Source organism: Symphalangus syndactylus, chromosome 8 (genome assembly GCF_028878055.3).
Source record: "Symphalangus syndactylus isolate Jambi chromosome 8, NHGRI_mSymSyn1-v2.1_pri, whole genome shotgun sequence".
Lineage (NCBI taxonomy): Eukaryota > Metazoa > Chordata > Mammalia > Primates > Hylobatidae > Symphalangus > Symphalangus syndactylus.
The window spans coordinates 71,363,310-71,386,929 of NC_072430.2; the positions used below are offsets into that span (position 1 = coordinate 71,363,310).

The 23,620-nt window shown below is 45.8% G+C and overlaps 1 protein-coding gene and 1 pseudogene across 2 annotated transcripts in view; both read right to left on the bottom strand.

Moving 5' to 3' along the window:
- Window positions 1-23,620, bottom strand: part of LOC129488759 (protein strawberry notch homolog 2-like) — a 96,683-nt gene that overhangs the window by 6,152 nt on the left and 66,911 nt on the right. The gene's annotated exons all lie outside the window — the stretch shown is intronic.
- LOC134737336 (placenta-specific protein 9-like) lies at window positions 8,469-23,443 on the bottom strand (annotated as a pseudogene).

A 23,620-nucleotide genomic window follows, 5' to 3' on the forward strand; every position in this document is an offset into this window, starting at 1 on the left:
TGTGTGTGAACATAGATTTTATTATATATTATGCTCGTGCATGCATTAAAAAAGAAAAGTTAAGCAAAATATTCTGGTTCAGGTAGTCTTAAAACCTCTTCCTAATTGGGCTCCACATTCTCCACATTGCTTTTGACCCAGATTGTCTGTGTCTGTGTTTCCCTTGCTGTATCATTCTCTATGCAAAAAGAGTGCTGCCCACTGAGAATTTCTTACCATAGTGCATCTCCACTGGGCTTTCTTGCAGACCGCTGGCAGTCTTAGCATCATAATTACCATGAAAGTCAAGACCATTTGACCTCATTAGCCAATAGGTGACATCATCTTCGAACTTCCAGAGCCTCATCGTAGCTCATATAGAGGAGCTGCTGGTGCCACTGCTGAGTGTCTGGCTGAGTCCAACTGCACAGCTGGCCTTTTTGGCAGTTTGAGCTGCTTAAGAGTTTTTAATTGTTTTCATGTATGTATGAGGCATCAGCTTGAGTTAGTAAGTTACAAGTGATAACTATTCTTTTTAATAAGCATAAAATGAAAATTCTAATCAAGAAAGTGTCAGTTTAATTGCATCATTTTTCCTTATTGGTACATAAGATAATGGCACACTTCACAATCAATAAGGTTTTAAATGTTAAGGATATAGTATGTTGTTTAGGGACGCATATGCAGTATTTAGGAGTGCACTGTGCTACGGATCATGAAGGTGAAGATAGCAGGTTGACAGGGTGCGGTGGCTCATACCTGTAATCCCAGCACTTTGGGAGGCCAAGGCTGGCAGATCACGAGGTCAGGAGACCGAGACCATCCTGGCTAACATGGTGAAACCCTGTCTCCACTAAAAATACAAAAACTTAACCGGGCATGGTGGTGGGCACCTGTAGTCCCAGCTACTTGGGAGGCTGAGGCAGGAGAATGGCATGAACCCAGGAGGCGGAGCTTGCAGTGAGCTGAGATCATGCCACTGCATTCCAGCCTGGGTGACAGAGCAAGACTCCATCTCAAAAAAAAAAAAAAAAAAAAAAGATAGCAAGTGCCTTTGGAGGTGAGGCAGGGGTGGGAGAGACAGACACCTGGGCTTCTGTCTAGGTCTTTACCCAGGTGTGGCTAGGTATTCACTTTCACTTACACCGTGAGGTATGAGTCAGACATTCAGGCAGGGCTCAGCTAGGCAGTTCTCCTGCTCCCAGTGGTATTGTCTGAGGTGACTGAGCAGTAATCAGTTGATGGACAGACAGGAGGTTGGATGGGCTCAGGGGTCCCAGAGAGAATATCCTAGCAAAAAGCAAGTCAAGATATTTCACCAGAGTTTTTAACCTTGGTTTCTTCTAAAAGTTCTGTTCTTTTTTTTCAATACTACTATATAACTTTATACACTTTCCTATTCCCTGCAAATATTTTCAAGCTTGTCTTGATTAAACATAGTAAGATTTGTTTTATATGCTACATCTAATTATTTCAACATTTAAGTCTTTGAGAATCCATTGTTAATTTTTTGGGAGGTGGGGTGGTGCTGCTGATTTTCATTCATGGTATCTTACTTCATTTGTACTTGACCATCTTTGACTATGTGCAGTTATTGTACTTGGGAAGTTATTTTTTTATTTTTATTTTTTATTATAATACTTTAGGTTTTAGGGTACATGTGCACAATGTGCAGGTTTGTTACATATGTATCCATGTGCCATGTTGTTTTGCTGCACCCATTAACTCGTCATTTAGCATTAGGTATATCTCCTAATGCTGTCCCTCCCCCCTCCCCCCACTCCACAACAGTCCCCGGAGTGTGATGTTCCCCTTCCTGTGTCCATGAGTTCTCATCGTTCAATTCCCACCTATGAGTGAGAACATGCAGTGTTTGGCTTTTTGTCCTTTGATAGTTTACTGAGAATGATGTTTTCCAGTTTCATCCATGTCCCTACAAAGGACATGAACTCATCATTTTTTATGGCTGCATAGTATTCCATGGTGTATATGTGCCACATTTTCTTAATCCAGTCTCTCGTTGTTGGACATTTGGGTTGGTTCCAAGTCTTTGCTATTGTGAATAGTGCCACAATAAACATACATGTGCATGTGTCTTTATAGCAGCATGATTTATAGTCCTTTGGGTATATACCCAGTAATGGGATGGCTGGGTCAAATGGTATTTCTAGTTCTAGATCCCTGAGGAATCGCCACACTGACTTCCACAATGGTTGAACTAGTTTACAGTCCCACCAACAGTGTAAAAGTGTTCCTATTTCTCCACATCCTCTCCAGCACCTGTTGTTTCCTGACTTTTTAATGATGGCCATTCTAACTGGTGTGAGATGGTATCTCATTGTGGTTTTGATTTGCATTTCTCTGATGGCCAGTGATGATGAGCATTTTTTCATGTGTTTTTTGGCTGCATAAATGTCTTCTTTTGAGAAGTGTCTGTTCATGTCCTTTGCCCACTTTTTGATGGGGTTGTTTGTTTTTTTCTTGTAAATTTGTTTGAGTTCATTGTAGATTCTGGATATTAGCCCTTTGTCAGATGAGTAGGTTGCAAAAATTTTCTCCCATTCTGTAGGTTGCCTGTCCACTCTGATGGTAGTTTCCTTTGCTGTGCAGAAGCTCTTTAGTTTAATGAGATCCCATTTGTCTGTTTTGGCTTTTGTTGCCATTGCTTTTGGTGTTTTAGACATGAAGTCCTTGCCCACGCCTATGTCCTGAATGGTATTGCCTAGGTTTTCTTGTAGGATTTTAATGGTTTTAGGTCTAACATTTAAGTCTTTAATCCATCTTGAATTAATTTTTGTATAAGGTGTAAGGAAGGGATCCAGTTTCAGCTTTCTACATGTGGCTAGCCAGTTTTCCTAGCACCATTTATTAAATAGGGAATCCTTTCCCCATTGCTCGTTTTTGTCAGGTTTGTCAAAGATCAGATAGTTGTAGATATGCAGCATTATTTCTGAGGGCTCTGTTCTGTTCCATTGATCTATGTCTCTGTGGTGGTACCAGTACCATGCTGTTTTGGTTACTGTAGCGTTGTGGTATAGTTTGAAGTCAGGTAGCGTGATGCCTCCAGCTTTGTTCTTTTGGCTTAGGATTGACTTGGTGATGCCGGCTCTTTTTTGGTTTCATATGAACTTTAAAGTAGTTTTTTCCAATTCTGTGAAGAAAGTCATTGGTAGCTTGATGGGGATGGCATTGAATCTATAAATTACCTTGGGCAGTATGGCCATTTTCACGATATTGATTCTTCCAACCCATGAGCATGGAATGTTCTTCCATTTGTTTGTATCCTTTTTTATTTCATTGAGCAGTGGTTTGTAGTTCTCCTTGAAGAGGTCTTTCACATCCCTTGTAAGTTGGATTCCTAGGTATTTTATTCTCTTCGAAGCAATTGTGAATGGGAGTTCACTCATGATTTGGCTCTCTGTTTGTCTGTGATTGGTGTACACAAATGCTTGTGATTTTTGTACATTGATTTTGTATCCTGAGACTTTGCTGAAGTTGCTAATCAGCTTAAGGAGATTTTGGGCTGAGACGATGGGGTTTTCTAGATATACAGTCATGTCATCTGCAAACAGGGACAATTTGACTTCCTCTTTTCCTAATTGAATACCCTTTATTTCCTTCTCCTGCCTGATTTCCCTGGCCAGAACTTCCAGCACTATGTTGAATAGGAGTGGTGAGAGAGGGCATCCCTGTCTTGTGCCAGTTTTCAAAGGGAATGCTTCCAGTTTTTGCCCATTCAGACAGCAGGGCAACAAGGCACAGTGACAGCAGGGCAACCAGGCACAGTGACAGGGCAGTGAGGCACAGTGACAGACACACAGGGCAACCAGGCACAGTGACAGACAGCAGTGAAACTGGGCACAGTGACAGACAGGGCAACCAGGCACAGTGTTAGACACACAGGACAACCAGGCATAGTGACAGGGCCACCAGGCACAGTGACCGATACACAAGGCAGCCAGGCACAGTGACAGACAGAACAACCAGGAACAGTGACAGAGCAACCAGGTACAGTGACAGAACAACCAGGCACAGTGACAGAACAACCAGGAACACTGACAGACAGAACAACCAGGAACACTGACACACACACAGGGCAGCCAGGCACAGTAACAGATGGCAGGTCTCACCAGCCTGAAACAGGGCTCAGTCATTCCATCAACAAACACACTCATGGAGCATCTACCTGTGGCATATTATTCTAGGACGGTTGGCAGAGCAGGGTATGAAGCAGACAAAAGCTTGTCCCTCACAGAGCTTACATCCTACTAACAGGAGAGAGATAATAGATTAATTAGCAGACTAGCATGTTAGAGCATCTTAAGTTTTGGGTGGAAAATGCAGAGGGGACACTGGCACAGGGAGAGGTGCATATGTAAACCCCCATCTACCACCAGGCCTCTCTGTGGACTCACGCACTGAAATAACATCTCTGGGAGCCCTGCTATTACCTGGCCTGCACATCCCACTGTCCAGAGCACAGCCCCCCATCGTTTCAGAACAAGAAAACTGAGAAGGGTAGGACCTCACCAGATTCTACATTCAGACAAGTGCCAAAGAACACTCTTTCTCATAGGACTCCTCTAATTTGGTAGCACATGGAAGCACTCCAATGTCTCAGCCATTCCCCTTCCTATTTGTAAATCAGCATCCTAAATGGTGCTGCCTCAGTGAGCTGGTGACAAATGCGCTTGAAATGCATTCTCCCGCACACCCATAAAGTTGATTTAATATTTCAATCTTCCCTCTTCCTCTTCCACAATTTATGTGGCTGCTTTTTAAGCAAGTCTTCTTTGGAGCTTAAATGAGCACAAGCTCATTTAATTTAAATTAAATTAAATTAAACAGTTAATTTATCTGTTTCACTAGGCATAATTTCATATCCCTGAAGCACCTCTCTATCCCCTTTATGGGCTGGCAGAAGGGCTCCCCTGGCCGGCACATGGGGTGACAGTCTCTAATTGCATTGCCAATGAGGGCATCTATCGTGTTGTGTCTTGCCCACTTTGAGAGGCCATAAATTCAGATGCCCAAGTAACTGAGGAACAGGTATTTCCCCCACAGAAGAGGACACTGAGCAAGGCAGCCGGGGCATGGAGGCTGGAAGAGACCAAGAGAGTCTTCTGGCAGGAGCAGAGGCAGGCAGCCAACAGCTCTCTCTCTGATGCCATCATCACCTGGCTGGTCTAGAAGATTCACGTCAGCCTTTAGCACTGAACTAAGCTCAACTCAGAGACTTGTTTTGTGTTCTGCAGGGAAAGCATCCAAAATCTGCACCTTAACCACTTTCTAGTATCCTGGGGGATACCTTGAGGCAAGATGTTCATGTAGGTTAATGAGGAGAATTGCACTGCTTATTTCTGGCTTGGTAGGGAAGCCTGGGAGGGCGATGCTGGCAGGATAGGGACCTCGATCATCCTGACAGGTCCACTATATTATGCGATATGAGCTCTTATTCAAGCTCTGTAACGGACGTGCTAGTTGGTCTTGGCCAAGCCACTTTCCCACTATGGCCTAAGTTTCCTCACATGAATAGAATAAACTGATTTCCAGGTCCTATAAGATGGTGGACTTAGCCATGTGCAGTGGCTCATGCCTGTAATCCCAGCACATTAGGAGGCCAAGGTGGGAGGAACACTTGAGGTCAGGAGTTCAAGACCAGCCTGGCCAACATAGTGAAATCCCATCTCTACTAAAAACACAAAAAATTATCCAGGCTTGGTGGCATGTGCCTGTAATCCTAGATAGGAGGATGAGGCAGGAGAATTGCTTGAACCCAGGAGACAGAGGTTGCAGTGAGCTGAGATCACACCACTACACTCCAGCCTGGGCGACAGAGTGAGACTCCATCTCAAAAAAAAAAAAAAAAAAAGATGGTGTACTAAAATGACCCCAACCCTCTTCGAATAGAGATACCAAGAAATACTGGGTTAAGTATAACAAATATTACATGCATAGCTAAGCTCATAAGAAATTTTTTAAAATCTTTGGACAGAAACAAAAAACTAAATTCTACACTCTGCAGTATATAAGCTGCTGCCATGATGCCAATAGTAGAGTGGGAAGGTATTAGTACCAATTAATTAGAGGGCTAAGTGTTAACATTTACATAGGACCAGGCAACAAGGATTCAAGAACATAAAGATGACACAATTTTATAAAAGTACATGCAGTTTTGAAATGTATTCAAATATAACTTTCTGAAATTAAAAACATAGTTTTTGGATTAAAAATCCAAAAAGATGGGTTTAATAGCAAATTACATATGTTTGAAGAGAGAAACAGTAAACAGGAATACCTGAAAAACTCAATGAGAATAGAGATCAAGAGATTGTAGTGATGTCAACAATATGGTGATATAGGAGGTCCCAGTCCTCATCCTCCCATACAAGCACCAACTTAACAATGATATACAAAGCAAAATACCTTTATGACAAGTCCATAATTTGGAAAAAAAAAAAAAAAGAGAACAGCCACATTGAAATGGGTGACAAGAGCAATTTTATCTAACTAGCATAGCTCAGGGCCTGCAGAAAGTATCTCAGTCCATGACTTCTCCATTAGTGAGAAAGGAAAAGTGAGTGGAGTATATATTTATGGTTCCCAGTATTTTGCGGTGCTGCCCAAGGAATCACTTTCTATCCCGCCTCACCCAGAGCTCTGGAAGAACTGGCACAATTTAAACACATGATCGAAGCTAAAATCAAATGAATGGAGTGGGCAGCTAATTGCAACTAGCATGGCTTTGTAAGACTGGGAGAAAGTGCACAATCCAGAGACTTCTCTACCAGGAAGGAAGGAGAGGAGTGGAGCATACACATTCTTACACAAGGTTTGAGAAGTTCCTAGAATCTGTAGCCAGGCTGATTGGCAAAGTTCTTTCCCTCTCAAAGCCAGTCCACAAAGACTGGGAAAGGTGTCTGTGTCTTCAAATGCACAAAACCAAGGCAAAACTACAAGGAACATGAAGAATCAGGGAAATATTACACAACCAAAAGGAAAAAGTTAATATCCAGTAACCAACCCTGAAGAAATGGAGATCTATGAATTGTCTAACAAAGAATTCAAAATAATAACCATACAGAATCTCAATGAATTAAGCAAAATCAGGAAAATAATATATGGGCAGATAGCCTGTTCTCTGCTGTGCTGCCTGTTGCATCCTTGCAAGTGAAAGAAAGGAAAGAAGGAAAAAAGAGAAAAGAGGAAGGAAGGGAAGGGAAGGAAAGGAATGAAGGAAGAAAGAAAGAAAGAAAAGGAAAGAAAAGAAAAGAGGGAGGGAGGGAAGGAAGGAAGGAAGGAAGAGAAAACAATGTATGAACAAAATGAGAATTTCCACAAAGAGACAGAGCCATAAAAAAGAACCAAACAAATTCTGGAGCTGAAGAATACATTAACTGAACTGAAAATTCAAGAGAATGTTTCAACATCAGATTTATCACAGATGAATAAAGAGAAAAAGAATGAAAAAGTTAAGAAAGCCTAAGGAAATTAAGGGACACCTTCAAGTGAACTAATGTATACATCATGGAAGTCCTAGAAGTGGAGAGAGAGAAATGGGCAGAAAACTTAAAGAAATAACGGCAGACAGCCAGGCATGGTGGCTCATGCCTGTAATCCCAGCACTTTGGGAGGCCAAGGCTAGTGGATCACTTAAGGTCAATAATTCAAGACCAGCCTGGACAACATGGTGAAACTCCATCTCTACTAAAAATACAAAAATTAGCTGGGCATGGTGGCAGACTCCTGGAATCCCAGCTACTCAGGAGACTGAGTTAAGAAAATGGCTTGAATGTGGGAGGCAGAGGCTGCAATAAGCCAAGATCACGCCACTGCACTCTAGCCTGGGCAACAGAGTGAGACTCCATCAAAAAAAAGAAAAGAAAAGAGAGAGAGATGAAAGAAAAGAAAAAAAGAAAGAAAGAAAGAAAGAAGAAAGGAAGGAAGGAAAGGAGAGAGAAAGAAATGAAAGAAAGAGAAAGGTTGAAAACTCCTCAAAAGAGAAATGGACCTCCAGATTCATGAATCCCAAAGGATCCAAAATATGAAGAACCCAAAGAAATCTGAGATAAATTTATAATCAAATTTTCAAAATTCAAAGACAAAGAGAATTTTGAAAGCAGTAAGGAAAAAGCAACTCATATACAAGGGAACCTTCAGGAGACTATCAGTGGGTCTCTCAGCAGAAACCTAGCAGGTCAGAAAGAAGTAAGGTAATATATTTAAAACATTGAAAGAAAAATGGTGCCAACTGAAAATATTATATCCAGAAAACTTATCTTTCAAAAATGAACAGGAGATACTCACTGGCAAACAAAAGCTGAAGGAATCCATCACCACTAGATCTGCCTTACAAGAAATGCTTAAAGAGACTCTTCAAGTTGAAAAAAAAAGAATGCCAAACAGCAACATAAAGCAAATAAAAGCATAAAACTCACTGGAAAAAGCAAATATATAGACAAATACAGAATGTTGTAATACTATAAAGGTGGTATAAAAATCACATTTAATTTCAGTACAAAAATTAGACAAAACTATTAGGAATAACTATAACTACAAAAAGTGTGAGTAGACACAATATAAATGTGTAAATTATGACATCAAAAACAAATTATGGGGTGGGGAGAAGTAAACATACAGGGTTTTTAATGCAAGCAAAATTGAGTTGTTATCAGCTTAAAATAGACTGTTATAACTATGTTTTATATAAGCCTCATGATAATCATAAAAGAAATACCTATCAAAGATACACAATAGAAAAGAGAAAGGAATCAAAACATATCACTACAAAAAAATCAATGAAACACAAAGGCAACAACAGAGAAAAAAAGAAACAAAAGAACCACACAGACTAAAAAATGTTTAACAAAATGTCAATAGTAAGTCTTTCCCTAGGAATAATTATTTTAAATATAAGTGCACTAAATATAAGTGCATACAAATGTTAAATAAAACAGAGTGGGGATGGACATACTTATAGCAGACAAAATACACTCTAAGCCTAAAACTATCACAAGAGACAAAGAAAGACATTTTAAAACGATAAAAGGATAAATTTATCAGGAAGATATAACAATCATAAATATATGCACCTGACATCAGCACATTTAAATATGTAAAGCAAACATTGACAGAAATGAAAAGAAAAATAAACATAAATACAATGATGGTAGAAAAACTTTAATATTTCCCTGTCAATAATGGATAGAAGACATCCAGACAGAAAATCAATAAGTAAACAGTGCGCCTGAACAAAGCTATAGACTTAGAGAACCTAACAAATATTTACAGAATATTCCACTCAACAGCAGCAGAGTACACGTTCTTCTCAAGCACACATGGAACATTCTCCAATATTCATAATAGTCAAAAAGTCCAAACAACCCAAATGTCCATCAATTGACGAATAAATGAATAAAATGTGGGCCAGCTGTGGTGGCTCACACCTGTAATTCCAGCACTTTGGGAGGCCGAGGTAGGTGGATCAAGAAGCCAGGAGTTCGAGATCAGCCTGACCAACATGGTGAAACCGTCACTACTAAAAATACAAAATTTAGCCAGGCATGGTGGTGCGCACCTATAATTCTAGCTACTCGGGAGGCTGAGGCAGGATAATCACCTGAACCCAGGAGGCAGAGGTTGCAATGAGCCGAGATCATGCCACTGCACTCCAGCATGGGTGACAGAGTGAGACTCTGTCTAAAAAAAAAAAAAATAGAATGTGGTATATTCATACGATGAAACACTATTCATCCATAAGAAGGAATGAAGTACTGATACACGCTAGAATACAGATGGCTCTTGAAAACATTATGCTCAGAGGAAAAAGCCAGATACAGCTAGGCTACATATTGTATGATTCTATTTACTGTGATACCCCCTTACCTTCAGGAGATAGATTTCAACACCACTAGTGGATGCCTGAAACCACAATAGTTTCTAATCCTATGATACTATGTTTTTTCCTATGCATGCATACCTCTGAAGTTTAATTTATAAATTAGGCACCATAAGAGATTAGTAACAATAGCTAAGAATAAAATAGAAAAATTAGAACAATATGCCAGCTTCTGTGAAGGCAGAGTTACGTTAAAAACAACCATCATATGCCAGCAACACTGTTCTTGCACTTTGGGTCTCGATTAAGTGAATGAAGTGTTGCTGGAACACAAGCACTGTGATACTGTGGCCGTTAATCTGGTAACTGAGAAGGCTGCTAAGTGACTAACAGGCAGGAAGTGTAGACAGCGTGGACCATGCTGCACAAAGGGAGCGTTCATGTCTGGGGTGGGACAAAGTGGGATGGCGAGAGATTTCATCATGCCACTTACAATGATGTGCAATTGAAAACTCATATATTGTTTATTTCTGGAGTTTAATCTTTTAGGACTGTGGTTGACTTCAGGTAACTGAAACCATGGAAGGTGAAACCATGGAAGGTGAAACCACAGATAAAGCAGGACTACTATATTTAAAATGTCCAGAAGAGGCAAGTTCATGGAGACAGAGATCAGTGGTTTCCGGGGAGTAGGGGGGAGCAGGAATGGGATGTGACTGCTTAATAGGTACAGAGTTTCTTTCTAGAATGAGAACAATGTCCTGGAACTGGTGGTGATGACTGCACAACTTCTGAATGTACTGGATGCCACTGCATTTGTACAATTTGTTTATTATTATTTTTTTTTGAGACAAAGTCTCACTCTGTCCCAGGCTGGAGTGCAGTGGCACAATCATGGCCCACCACAGCCTTGATCTACAGGGCTCAGGTGATCCTCCCACCCCAGCCTCTTCAGTAGCTGTGACTACAGGCATGCACCATCATGCCCCCATGCCACCATGCCATCATGCCCGGCTAATTTTTGTATTTTTTGTAGGGATGGGGTTTCACCATGTTGTCCAGGCTGGTCTCAAACTCCTGGGCTCAAGTGATCCTCCTACCTTGGCCTCCCAAAATGCTAGGATTATAGGCACAAGCCACTACTCCCAGCCTTGTACAATTTAAAATGGTTACACTGATGAATTTTACATTGAATTTCACTTCATAGGAAATTTTTTTTAAAACAACAAGAAACTTCTTTAATGGACACATAAATTCCCTGGGGGCCTCATTGCAATGCAGATTTGGATTAAGGAGTCCGGGTGGGTCCTCAGACCCTGATCCCCTTGCTTCTCACCTATGGCTACATTTTGAGAAGCAAGGCCACTCGAAGGGCCCCCACCTCTGTGAATCAACCCCCTGCTCCATCTGCCCCTATAAATAAGGAGTGCTAAAGCACAGATGGTGGGAGTGGGCGTGTCCCCAGGTCTGAGCCTGGAGGGGGTTGCCGGCCTCCCCCAGGCATGGAAGTGGAGGGAGAGGGGGCTGTAAATGGGTTACTCTGTCAGCAGACACAGAGACCAAAAACAGTAGCTTTTATTTCACACGAAACTGAGGAAGGAAGGAGAGAGGACGGCGCTGGCTCTCAGAGGGTGCTGCCTGGCAGGTGCACCACCTCCAGCTGCTGGGCTCCAGCTCCAGGGCTCAGAAGCCATCGAAAGAAAGCAGCGGCCTCCATTGAGCAAGCTGGGGTGCTGTGGGGTACCCGACTCGTGGTGCTCAGCAGTGCCTTCCCTCCCTTCCCCAGACCCCGGGAATTCCTGAGCTAGGGACACAGGGATCAAGGAGAGAACAGAGTGCAACCCCATCCCTGCCTGATCAGTAGGGGTGCCCGTCTTCCCTGCGACAGTTTTGGGGTGGAACAGGAGTGGCTCCTCAGGGGAAAATGAAAGGAGCTGAGGAGCTCCAGTCGTGAGAAGGCCAATTAAGCAGGCAGCTTCTCCGCGCCGGGGTTGTGCTGAGATGTCATCTAGGGCCGGCTCTTCCAGAACCTCGTTTGACACCTTGACACCGGGAGGCAGCGACCGGGTGTGGGGGCGGGGTGGTAGGGGAGGGGAGCAGGGATGATGCCATCCCGATTCCGTCCCCAGGGGGCGCTGGGACCCTCCCTGCTATCCAGGCTACACCTGTGCCGTGTAGCAGCCGTCCCCGTCTCGTCTGCACAGCGCCAGATGACAGTAGCCCAGAGGCTGTCCTCTGCCACCTGCACTGCTCACCTTTTCCAAGGATGTCGGGGACGGGGCTGAAGAGTCCCCCGGGCAGGTTCCAGGCCAGCTCCTCTAGCAGGCCCAGCAGGCCTTTCACCTGTGTCCCCAGGTGATCCACGGTCTTCTGTACCATCTAGAGTGAGAAGGTGGGTAACGTCCAGGACAGGAGTGGTGCCACGTTCTGCTTCATTAGCCAGGTCCTAAGGAGCAGCTGGCGGTCCAGTGGGGTGCAGTGGGAAAGGACTGGGAGCTGCGGGACCTGGGTTTTCCTCACTCAGGCTCTGCCCCTACCTGCCTCAATTTCTGCAGATGACAATGTCCTATGGGGCTCGCTCTCTAAGGCTCCTTCCTTTTTGGCACTCAGTCGCAGGTTTGGATGAAGCGCCTGTAGATTACCTTCTCCCTTTTGGACTTTGCAGCCTGGAGCTCACATTCCTTTTGCTATTCTGCTCCCTGGTGGTGTCTCTGCCAAATGACAGGTCTGGGATTTTGAAATTTACTCACGGTTCTTAATGGTTTTTCCCCCGTGTATGCCATGGACCCCATTGGCGATGTGGTGAAGCCTACAGACCTCTTCTCAGAATAATGCCTTAAATGCAAAAAATAAAACATAGAATTACCAAGAGCACCAATTGCATTAAAATATTATTCAAATATTAGGCCGGGCGTGGTGGCTCACGCCTGTAATCCCAGCACTTTGGGAGACCGAGGTGGATGGATCACCAGAGGTCAGGAGTTCGAGATCAGCCTGGCCAATGTGGCAAAACCCTGTCTCTACTAAAAATACAAAAAGAAGCCGGGCACAGTGATGCACATTTGTAGTCCCAGCTACTCGGGAGGCCAAAGCAAGAGAATTGCTTGAACTGGGAAGTGGAAGTTGCAGTGAGCTGAGATCATGCCATTGCACTCTAGCCTGGGCAACAGAGAGAGACTCTGCCAAAAAAAAAAAAAAAAAAAAATCAAGTATTTAAAATTAAACTTTTTGGCCTAGCACGGTGGCTCACGCCTGTAATCCCAGCACTTTGGGAGGCCGAGGTGGGCAGATCACTTGAGATCATGAGTTTGAGACAAGCCTGGCCATATGGTGAAACCCCATCTCTACCAAAAATACAAAAAATTAGCCGGGCATGGTGGTGCATGCCTGTAGTCCCAGCTACTCAGGAGGTTGAGGCACAGGAATCACTGGAACCTGGGAGGCGGAGACGGCAGTAAGCCGAGATTGTACAATGCACTTTAGCCTAGGTGACAGAGCAAGAATCTGTCAAAAACAAAATTTAAAAATTTGGATATAACACATGTATTGGCTGGGCACAGTGGCTCATGCCTGTAATCCCAGCACTTTGGGAGGCTGAGGTGGGTGGATGGATTGAGCTTAGGAATTCAAGACCAGCTCAGACAATATAGCAAAACCTCACCTCTACAAAAAAATACAAAAATTAGCCAGGCATGGTGGCACATGTTCCTGTAGTCCCAGTTACTTGGGAGGCTGAGGTGGAAGGATTGCCTGAGCCTGGGAGGTGGAAGTTGCAGTGAACCGAGACTGCGCCACTGCACTCCAGCCTTGTCGACAGACAGAGACCCTGCCTCAAAAAAAAAAAAAAAATGTATTTATTAACTCACATGATCTAACATCAGGCCTAACAACAACTGAAATTTTGACATAATGAAAGATATAAATGTTATGTTGAGCTATTCATAACTAGAAGAAGATGAAATTATCTGGATTTCTATTGATGACAAAGTTATAGTACTATTAACACCACAGCTTGCTGTCTGTGTTTATGATGAATGGGAATGCTCAATTTCAGTTAAAGGCTTGTGACAATAAAGGTGAAAACTTTTCCCCACACAAGTTAGGAATCGTGGCTATATAACATAACAGGGACTAGATTTCCACCTTCCCATCGAGTAATGATGCTGAAATGTCCTGGTGGGGTAAGTAAGGCCTTAGGGGAGGCAGGGTCCATGGGGGGCTCGCCCGCCTGGCAGCCTAGATGGGAGGGTGATGCTGGACAAGGTGGCCCCAGGGCAGGATTGGCCCGATGTCCTGACATTCCAAAGCAAGCTTGCATCTGCCCACAGAAACCATCCTAGAAGGTGGTCCTGAACCCACATGTCCTTCCAAAGCACCCTGTTACCTCCTCTATGACATCTAGATGGCATTGCATAGCCATGTGTCTGTCACACGCTGTGCTCTGAGCTGAGTCTCCTTAGGGAGTAGTGAAGGGTTCTGCAGCTGTGGGAAAACGAGTCTTGTCACGGTGGGATGCTTAGTTTTCCATAATGCCAGAGACTTCTGTAAACACTGGGCTCAAGTGAGGTCAGTCCTCAAAGCAATCTCAAGAGCAAGCAGAGGATGGCCCAGGTGGGGGTCAGGGTGCGAGTGTCAGTTATCTCAATCCCACCAGTCTCTACAGCCACAGTCACCCACAGACCCAGATGGACTTCCTCAAGGAGGTGAAGCCCAGGGAGGAAGGGAGGGCAGGCTTCAGCCAGGAAGAATGGCACTTGCAATGATGGAGAGGCCTGAAAGAGCATGGCTCACTGTGCAAAGCCTGCAGGGAGCCTGCAGTGGCTGGAGATACAGAGTGGGCGGGAGAGAGACTGGAGAGGGAAGTCCTGGAAATAAGGCCGAGGGGGCAGAGCTTTAACCAAGAGGCTTTAATAAACCAGTTCTGATGCTTGTTTTTGTTGTTGTTGTTGTTTTGTTTTGTTTTGTTTTTGACGGAGTCTAGCTCTGTTGCCCAGGCTGGAGTGTGATGGCGCAATCTCAGCTCACTCCAACCTCCGCCTGCCCAGTTCAAGCGATTCTCCTGCCTCAGCCTCCCAAGTAGCTGTAGGAATAGTGAGGAAGAAAATGAGAGGAGGTATTTCAGCAGCAGCATTGACACTGGGAACCCATTAGTAACAGCTGTCATGTGACGAGTGCTTACCATGCACCATGTAGGGTGCTCACTTAACCTCTCCAACAACCTGTTGTTATGCCCAATCTACACATAGGAAAACTGATGCACAGAAGGGTGAAAGGATGTGTCCAGAGTCACTACTCATAAGCAGAGGATCTGCCATTCAACCCGCTGAACTCTTGACTGAGAATTGTTCTCCTTGAGTTAGCTCTTCCAGGCACCACCAACCTTCACAGCAGAAGTCTGAGATCCCTGATTCCAAGCTCAGATTTCACAGTTGGTAACCCTAAGCTGCCTGTGGGGCACCAGGGTTGGCTGGAACCTTGGAGAACGCTGACACTCAGGAAGGAGTGTGCTGCCCCAGCAGTCAAGAGAAGCCAAGAGCTTTACAGATTCTACAGGGGATGAAAAGGGTCAGCATGGCCAAAAGCAGTGGGAAGGTCTAGCAAGGTAAGGACTGGAAAGAGAGCACGGGAAAGGCCCTGCTAAATTTCACCCCAGCACTTTTAGGAGTGGAGGAAAAGCAGAGTTTGGATTACCGTGACATGAGAAGGGAAGGTAAGGTTGGGGGTGGAAACTTGGATTCTGGAAAATTTCATAAAGCTTGGCTGTGAAGGAAGGGAGATTGGATCGCAAGGTCTAGAGAAGTATTTATGGTTGTCATTTGTTTTTGTTTTTGTTTTAAGCATTGGAAAACACAACCATGCTTACAGCCTGAGGGACAGGAAGAAGACAAGAGAACCCAAGGAATGCACTTCCTGAATTGATGGGAGGCCCTGGATCCAGAGTGGGTGGGACCACATCTGGAAGGAAGATGGAGGGAATGCAGCAAAAATGGGCAAAGGTAAACCATCTAACTAGAGGGCCAAAAAGTGGAGGGAGCTCCCACCTGATAGCCTCTATTTACGCAGTGCAGTAAGATGGAGATCATGTAGGGAGGAGAGCTAGATGTTAAAATTTCAAGAATTCTATGAGTAGGTTGCTAAAAACAGACATTAAAATAGTGACCATGGTGTCTGGAAATGGTAGCTCGTGCCTGTAATCTTAGCACTTTCGGAGGCCAAGTGGGAGGATCGCTTGAGGCCAGGAGTTCAAGACCAGGCTGATCAACATAGTTAGACCCCTATCTCTAAAAAGAAAAAGTTTTTAAGTAAAAGAAAAAAAAAAATTGTGGCCATGATGAGAACATTTACACCACAGAAATCAACAACCTGCCCCCTCCTTTTTTTTTTTTTTTTTTTTTTTTTTGAGAGCCAGTCCATCAGTGCACCACTAGGTAAGGGACTTGAATACAAAGAGGGCTTCAAAAGAGGATATGCAGAATGAGGGATGCAGTGGAGGAGGACCATGCAGAATGAGCTGGCATCAACAAGGAATCCTGGAAGCACGAGTCCTCCCCCAGCAGTGCTCCACAGTCTGGGTGCAGAGTGGCAAAGACAGATGGCTGGATGGAGCTGAAACCTAGGAGTCTGCAGGATGGATGTGGTGGAAGCAAGGGGCCAAGGAACTGAGATTTGGCCAGTCAGGGGTTTAGGAGAGGAGCCCTGGAATCCAGCTGGGATAAGGAAAGAAATGAGGCCAAGAAGAGGGCCAATAAATTGGGAGAAATGGGGGCTGAAGAGACTGGAGGTCTTAGGAATCACAGGAGGAACAAGAGGTAAAGAATATTGCAATTTTAGCTTTTAGAGTTAGAGCAGCTTCAGACAGTGACAATATTAAGGCTGTGGCCATGGATGTGGGCATCCAAAGCTCAGTTGGGGGAGAGAGTTACGGAACTGATCTCTGTACATGCAATGTTTGTAGCTGTAAGGCCTTAGTGTTGGATGGGTTGGCCAAGGGGTCATCTGCAGTTGTCTAGAAGTGGGATAGGCTTGAGATAGGATGGATCTGGTGATGGTTGTGTAACTCTGAGAGGCCGAGTGATTTGTCTAAGGTCACACCATCTGCAAATGCCTGGAACTCAGGCACCCTGACCTCCAGGCCTCATCTCAGCAAGATGGGGCCCCCTGCCCTGTGATTTTCTGATTCCAACTCTGTCTAGCTCTCAGCTCTTCCACTCAGGGATGAGAACAAGACCAGGAACAAAACGTCCTTCCACTGTGAGCATCTTTTGTGGAGAACAATCTGTTTTTCAAATTCTCCTTTTCATTATTTCCCTCCAGTGAACTTAGAAAAGACTCTTCAAAAGATAATGCTGTTATTGCTGAATCTGGGGAGGGAGGAGGACATTATAATGGCGCTTTGGTTATTTTTTTAAGGTGAGTCCTTTAAAGAGCTATACTGAAATATTTACAGATAAAATGCTATGCTGTCTTGGATTTACTTCCAAATAATCCAGGCCTGGGTGGGGATGGGGGAGAGACATGCATGGATATTTAGAGCAAAGAGGATGGGCTGACAGTTGCTAATTGCTGAAGCTGGGTGATGAGCACACGGGGGCGCATTCAGCGATTCTCTCTACTTTTGTGTGCATGGTTTGAAATGTTCCGTAACAAAAGCTGGCTGCCTGGCGGGGTTGTCAGCAGAAAGCAGCAGCCATCATGGACTGCAGGCATCCATGTAAAATATTCAGAGAGACAGGCCCCTGGGGGCTATGCTCCGTGCTGGCCCCACATTCTGAGAAGGCCCTTGAGAGGCAGGAGCAGGTCTAGAGGAGCCTACAGGAAGCGACTCCTCTTTTTTTTTTTTTTTTTTTTTTTTTGACAGGGTTTCACTCTGTCACCCAGGCTGAAGTGCAGTGGCGTGATCATGGCTCACTGCAACCTCTGCTTCCTGGGTTCAAGCCATTCTCCCACCTCAGCTTCCAGAGTATCTGGGACTATAGGCACACACTACCACACCTGGCTAAGTTTTGAATTTTTTGTAGAGATGGAATTTCACTACGTTGCCCAGGCTAAGCTCGAACTCCTGGGCTCAAGTGATCTGCCCGCCTCGACCTCCCAAACTGCTAGGATTATAGGCGTGAGCCACCACACCCAGTCTGGGACTCCAAATTTTAACTCAATTGTCTCAGCTGAAACTGGGCTGCTCGGCTTGGAGAGGAAAAGCTCTGAGGGGGCCCGAAGAGCTGTTCTCACCCACAGAGTGGCCGACCTGGGGGAGGGCCTGTCATCATGAGTCTGTAGATACACACACCCCCTGCTGGCTCTGTCCAGAGGCCTTTGGCCAAGCCTTTCCCCAGAGGCTCACCTGCCCTCTCCCAGACCCTAGCCACTCTCCCCTCACACACCGCTCCCAGGCTCAGGCCAGGAGGATGCAGTGTGACCCTGCCAGCCAAGTGAGTCTGGCTGCTTTGGAAGTCAGGAGCAACCAGAGCCTGCTCCTCTCCACTGGCCTAAAAGACCCTGTTCTCTACATGTCTGTGATGAGGTCTAACTTGGCTCCAAAACCCGTCCAGGGAAAAGGCTGGGCTGAGGTCGCTCCCCACATGGCTCAGCACTAATCCTTCACATCTGGACAAAGCTGTGCTCTGTGCATCCTGGAGCAACTGTCCATGAGCTCATCAAGGCCTCCATGGAGTGCATCTGAGAGAGCAAGCTTGGAGCAGGGCCTGACATCGTACTACCTGCTCCCTCTGCACCAGGGTCCTCACCAGGGCGCTGACTTGAATGCATGATGGCAGAAAACATGCTGGAGACCCCTGTTCTCAGCCTGGTTCAGCCACTAATGATTGTGGGATTGTGAGAAAGTTTCTTCTCCTCCCTGAGCCTCTGCTGCCTCCTCCATAAAATGGGTTAGGGTAGGCTTGAGGCCCTGACTCCCCCATGTAGCTCATCCTTCATTCTTCTCTGTCTTTCGGAGGCTGCGGAGAGGCCTCAAAAATTAGCTACAGGAGCTGGGCTCAGTAGTTCACACCTGTAATCCCAGAGCTTTAGGAGGCTGAGGCAGGAGGATCACTTGAAGCCAGAAGTTTGAGGCCACCCTGGGCAACATAGTGAGACTCTGTCTCTACTAAAAAAAAAAAAAATTAAAAAATTAGCCAGGATTGGTGGCATATGCTTGCAGTCTCAGGTATTTGGAAAGCTGAGGTGGGAGAATTGCTTGAGCCCAGGAGTTTGACACTACAGTCAGCTACAATTGCACCACTGCACTCCAGCCTGGGTGACAGAGAAAGACCCTATCTTGCAAAAAAAAAAAAAAAAAATTAGTAGACACGCATATGCACCCATGGGGCTCTCAGAGGCTCAGACAAGGGGAGTGGAAAAGGCTGAAGGATTATGATGATTAACCCTGAGCAGCCAAGGCTGTGGCTCCGCAGGGCTCCCTTCCTTCCTTTCCTCCTCCTCTCCCAGGCCCCGCCAGTTGGGAAATGGACCTCCTTGGATGCTGCATTGTTTTCTCTGGCCTGGCTCCTGCTCGGGGCCTGATGTGCACCCTAGATGGTGGCCATGGGCAGGGCATCCTGTGCTGGTAAGTACAGGCTGCTGTGGAGCCCAGAGGCCCCAGGGGAGGGCTGGGCTGGGCTGGCTGCCCCAGTTAAAGAGATGTGGCCCCTGGGTCCCATCCTCTGAGGTGGAAGTATGGCTCCCTCTACTTCCAGGCCTTATGGGAAGACCTTTTGTATCTTTACCCAAACAGTAAGAAAGTGCCACAGCGTAGATGATTTCTGCATGCTCGGTGATGAGAAATGTTTTCTCAGTGGCATCTCTGAAAGGTGCTGCTGTATCTTCTGAATTGTCAAAGTCACACTCTGCTTTGAAAAACAACCCTGGCCACCTGGGGGTTAATTATATTTCACCACATTCAATATAATAGAATAATAAATTTACCACATCCAATATTTATACTAAAATGTATGATTCATTCAAAACCATCCATGCGTTTTATTTTTGAAAGCAGCAGAACACTATTCTTCAAGTGTTTCTATAAAAAACTCCAAAATGTGGGCCAGACATGGTGGCTCATGGTCTAAAAAGCCATCAGGGATAAAGGTTCCTCTGAGTGGTGCTAAAAGAAACCAAGACTGGGGCCCAGTGTGGTGGTTCATGCCTGTAATCCCAGCACTTTGGGAGGCCAAGGAAGGCTGATCACTTAATGTCAGGAGTTCAAGACCAGCCTGGCCAACATGGTGAAACCCCCCCTTCCCCAGCGTCTACTAAAAAATGCAAAAGTTAGCCAGGCGTGGTGGTGCGCACCTGTAATCCCAACTACTCGGGAGGCTGAGGCATGAGAATTGCTTGAACCCCGGAGGCAGAAGTTGTGGTGAGCCGAGATCGCACCACTGCAGTCCAGCCTGGATGACAGAATGAGACTCTGTCTCAAAAAAAAAAAAAAAGAAAAAGAAAAAAGAAAGAAACCAAGGTTGGAAGTCGGACATGTTAGAGATAGCTCTCAATTTATAGAAACTATAAGGGGTTGGAGATATTTAAATGACATGAAAGGGATGCAATTAGCAAAATCTAAATGTGGAAAACTTTGCAGGACAAACTTAGTTTCTTCAACAACAACAAAAAATTAAGTAAAAAAAGGGAAAAGAAGACTTACATATTTAAAGAGACCTAACAGACACATTGACCAAATGCAGTGTATGTAACCTTATTTTGATCAAACAAATGAATTGTAAAAAGATATGACACAATCAAGGACATTTGAACAGTGATTGAATATTTAATGATATTTAATCACACACTGCTTTTGGAGTCTGATGTTTATTGAAAGAGTGCTTATCTCTTAGAGGTACACAAGGAAATATTTATAGATAAAAATACATGATGCCAGGCCAGGCGTTGTGGCTCACACCTGTAATCCCAGCACTTTGGGAGGCAGAGGCAGGTGGATCACTTGAGCCCAGGAGTTCGAGACCAGCCTGGCCAACATGGTGAAACCCTGTCTCTACTAAAACTACCAAAATTAGTGCCTGTAGTCCCAGCTACTTGGGAGGCTGAGGCAGGAGAATCACTTGAACCTGGGAGGTGGAGGTTGCAGTGAGCTGAGATTGCGCCACTGCATTCTAGCATGGGTGACAGAATAAGACCCTGTCTCAAAAAAAAAAAAAAAAAAAGAAGAAAATATACAATGCCTGGATTTCCTTTAAAATAATCCAGGGAGAGGAGAAAGGGTGGAGACTATAGATGAGATAAAACTGCCCATGAACTGATACTTGTTGAAGCAGGGTTGATAAGTACATTATATCATTCTTTCATATACTATTATTTTGTATTTTTTGTATCAAAAGTTTTCATAATCAAAAGTTAAGATATATCGTCTAAAATCTGAAAGAATATGCACAAAAATGTAGGAAGTCAACGCAAAATTACACTAACACATGAATATTTTCCTCTTCTTCTTTTTTTTTTTCTTTTTTTGATGGAGTCTTGCTTTGTCACCCAGGCTGGAGTATGGTGGCTTGGTCTTGGCTCACTGCAAGCTCCACCTCCCAGGTTCAAGTGATTCTCCTGCCTCAGCCTCCCGAGTAGCTGGGACTACAGGCTTGTGCCACCAGACCTGGCTAATTTTTTTGTATTTTCAGTAGATACAGGGTTTCACCATGTTAGCCAGGCTGGTCTCGATCTCCTGACCTCGTGATCTGCCCGCCTCAGCCTCCCAAACTCCTTTTCTTCTTTATCTGTAGCAATGAGCATACATAATCAGAAAGAAAAATTACGTTTAAAAGTGGTTTTAAATTAAAGCCTCTGTACAAGTTGTGGCTAAAGGGGGCACCAAATTAGCCACTTGTGGCCAGGCTGCTCCCTCCTCCCTCTGGGAGAAGCACAGGTGCTGCTTTGTGCCTTTAGCTCCTGGAGAGCCTGGGGCTGAGCTGGGAGGGAGTAAAGGAGAGGGGGATGGGAGGGTGTGTACTGGGGCCTGTATTCTATGCTGGGCAGAGTCCCAGCCACAACTCATGCAGCTTGTGAGGAAGCCATTGGTGGTCATCTTTAATAGGTGGGTAAACTGAGGCTCAGAGAGATCAGTGGAGTCATCTGAGAGAATATGTGTTGATGCATGTTCCCTGCTGGACACTTCCTCTCTCATCTAATCCCTGAGGCCAGCCCTGTGGGGTGGGTATCATTCTCCCCAATTTATAGAGGAAGAAACAGCACCAGAGAGGGGAAGGGATCACCCAAGGCAGGGGATCCCAAGGGCTGGTCTGGATCCTTTCCCCAAGTGCTTAATCCCACAGTTCACCAGGCCCTGAAAGGCACCAGGAGCTATCTTAGCACAGGGCACTTCTGCCGAGGTCGGGGCAATGACTGAGGGGCAGGAGGCCTGGATGCTTTGTGAGGGCTCTGCCTTGGCACCACCGTGAGATCTGAGCTTTCCCATCACCTGGGCAACTGGAATGAGCAATAGCCATCCCTGGCTAAGTGGGGTTGTGGCTTGTAAACTGTAAAGTCCTGTGCAATGTGCAGGGTGGTGGAATGAGCATCTGTGTACCACCCCAGACTGCAGTCTAGTAAGTCACCTGACATGAATCACCCTGTCTGAGCCTCACCTGTGAAGGGGCAACATTAAGCTGAGGTGGGAGGTGGGGGGAAGAAAGGGGACAGCGAAAGGCAAGGAACCCAGCTAATGGAAGGAACCCCAGACAGCCTCTCCCTCCTGCACAGCTCTCCATCTCCATCCAGTCCCCCGTCTCCACCCAGAACAGCTCAGTTCCCCCAGAGAAGCTCCCTGGAAACCAGGAGGCTGACTTCTTCACCAAATGCAGAAGCACTTGAGGCCACCTGGCAGGTGAGTCGGTGGCCTTTCTCCTGGGCTCGCCTGCCTGGCTCCTTAAGGCTGTGCTGGGCTGGCTTGGGTCACTCACCCTTTGGTATCTGGCTTCTTAAGCAATGTCCTATAAAGCCAGGCCTGAGCCTCCGCAGGCCCTCTGAGATGGAGCTGGCCTCCGGGGCTGCCCCACCCAGCAGCTGTGACCTCCCACCCCAGATCCTGGCTCCTTCTCTCTTGCCAGCTCTACTCCAAGCATCGAGCTTCCCTCTCTCTCTCCTTTTTGGTCTCTCTCAAATCTTTCTCTTTTCTTATCCTCTCTCCCTCCACCCCTTGCCATTTTAGTCAGTCTTTCTCTTTCCTTCTTCTCTTTTGTCTCTCAAACTCTTTTTTCTTTCTATCTTGGTTCATAGCTGTTCAGGGAAAGCCTCTTTCTGCCTCGGCTTCTCCTTTTTTCCTTTTCACTGTTTATTCTTCCCTCTCTCCTTTATCTCTCCGTTGCTCTACTTCTCTGCCTTTTTCTGAGTCTGTTTTCTCTCACCATCTTTCTCTTCATCCCTCCCTCCCTGCATCTGCCTCCCTCTCCATCTCGCTGCTGTGTCCAGCTCTCTCTCTAGCTCATTCTTTCCTCGACATCTGCGGATCTTCCCGGCTGCGTGTCCCCTGCCGTGCCCCGCGCCCCACTCACGGGCCGAAGCGCCTGCAGCGCAGAGCCGGGCCAGCCCGGCCAGCTCGCAGAGCAGGGGCCGCATGGTGCCAGCCTGGCTGAAAGCAGCGTGGCATGTGCCCGCAGCCGTCCTTCCCGGATCGCCCTCGGCAGGCCCGGGAGGAAATGCTCTCAGTCCAAGCCAAAATTCCTGGGTGGCTCCGGGCTTTCTGGCTGGAGAGAACCCGCCCCCTCCAGAGGCCCCTGGGCACCCCGTGTGCAGCGCAGAACCCAGAAACCCCCGGGAGCTGAGGCACCGACATGCCACCTGGGCGCCTCCGGAGGAAAGGGGGCC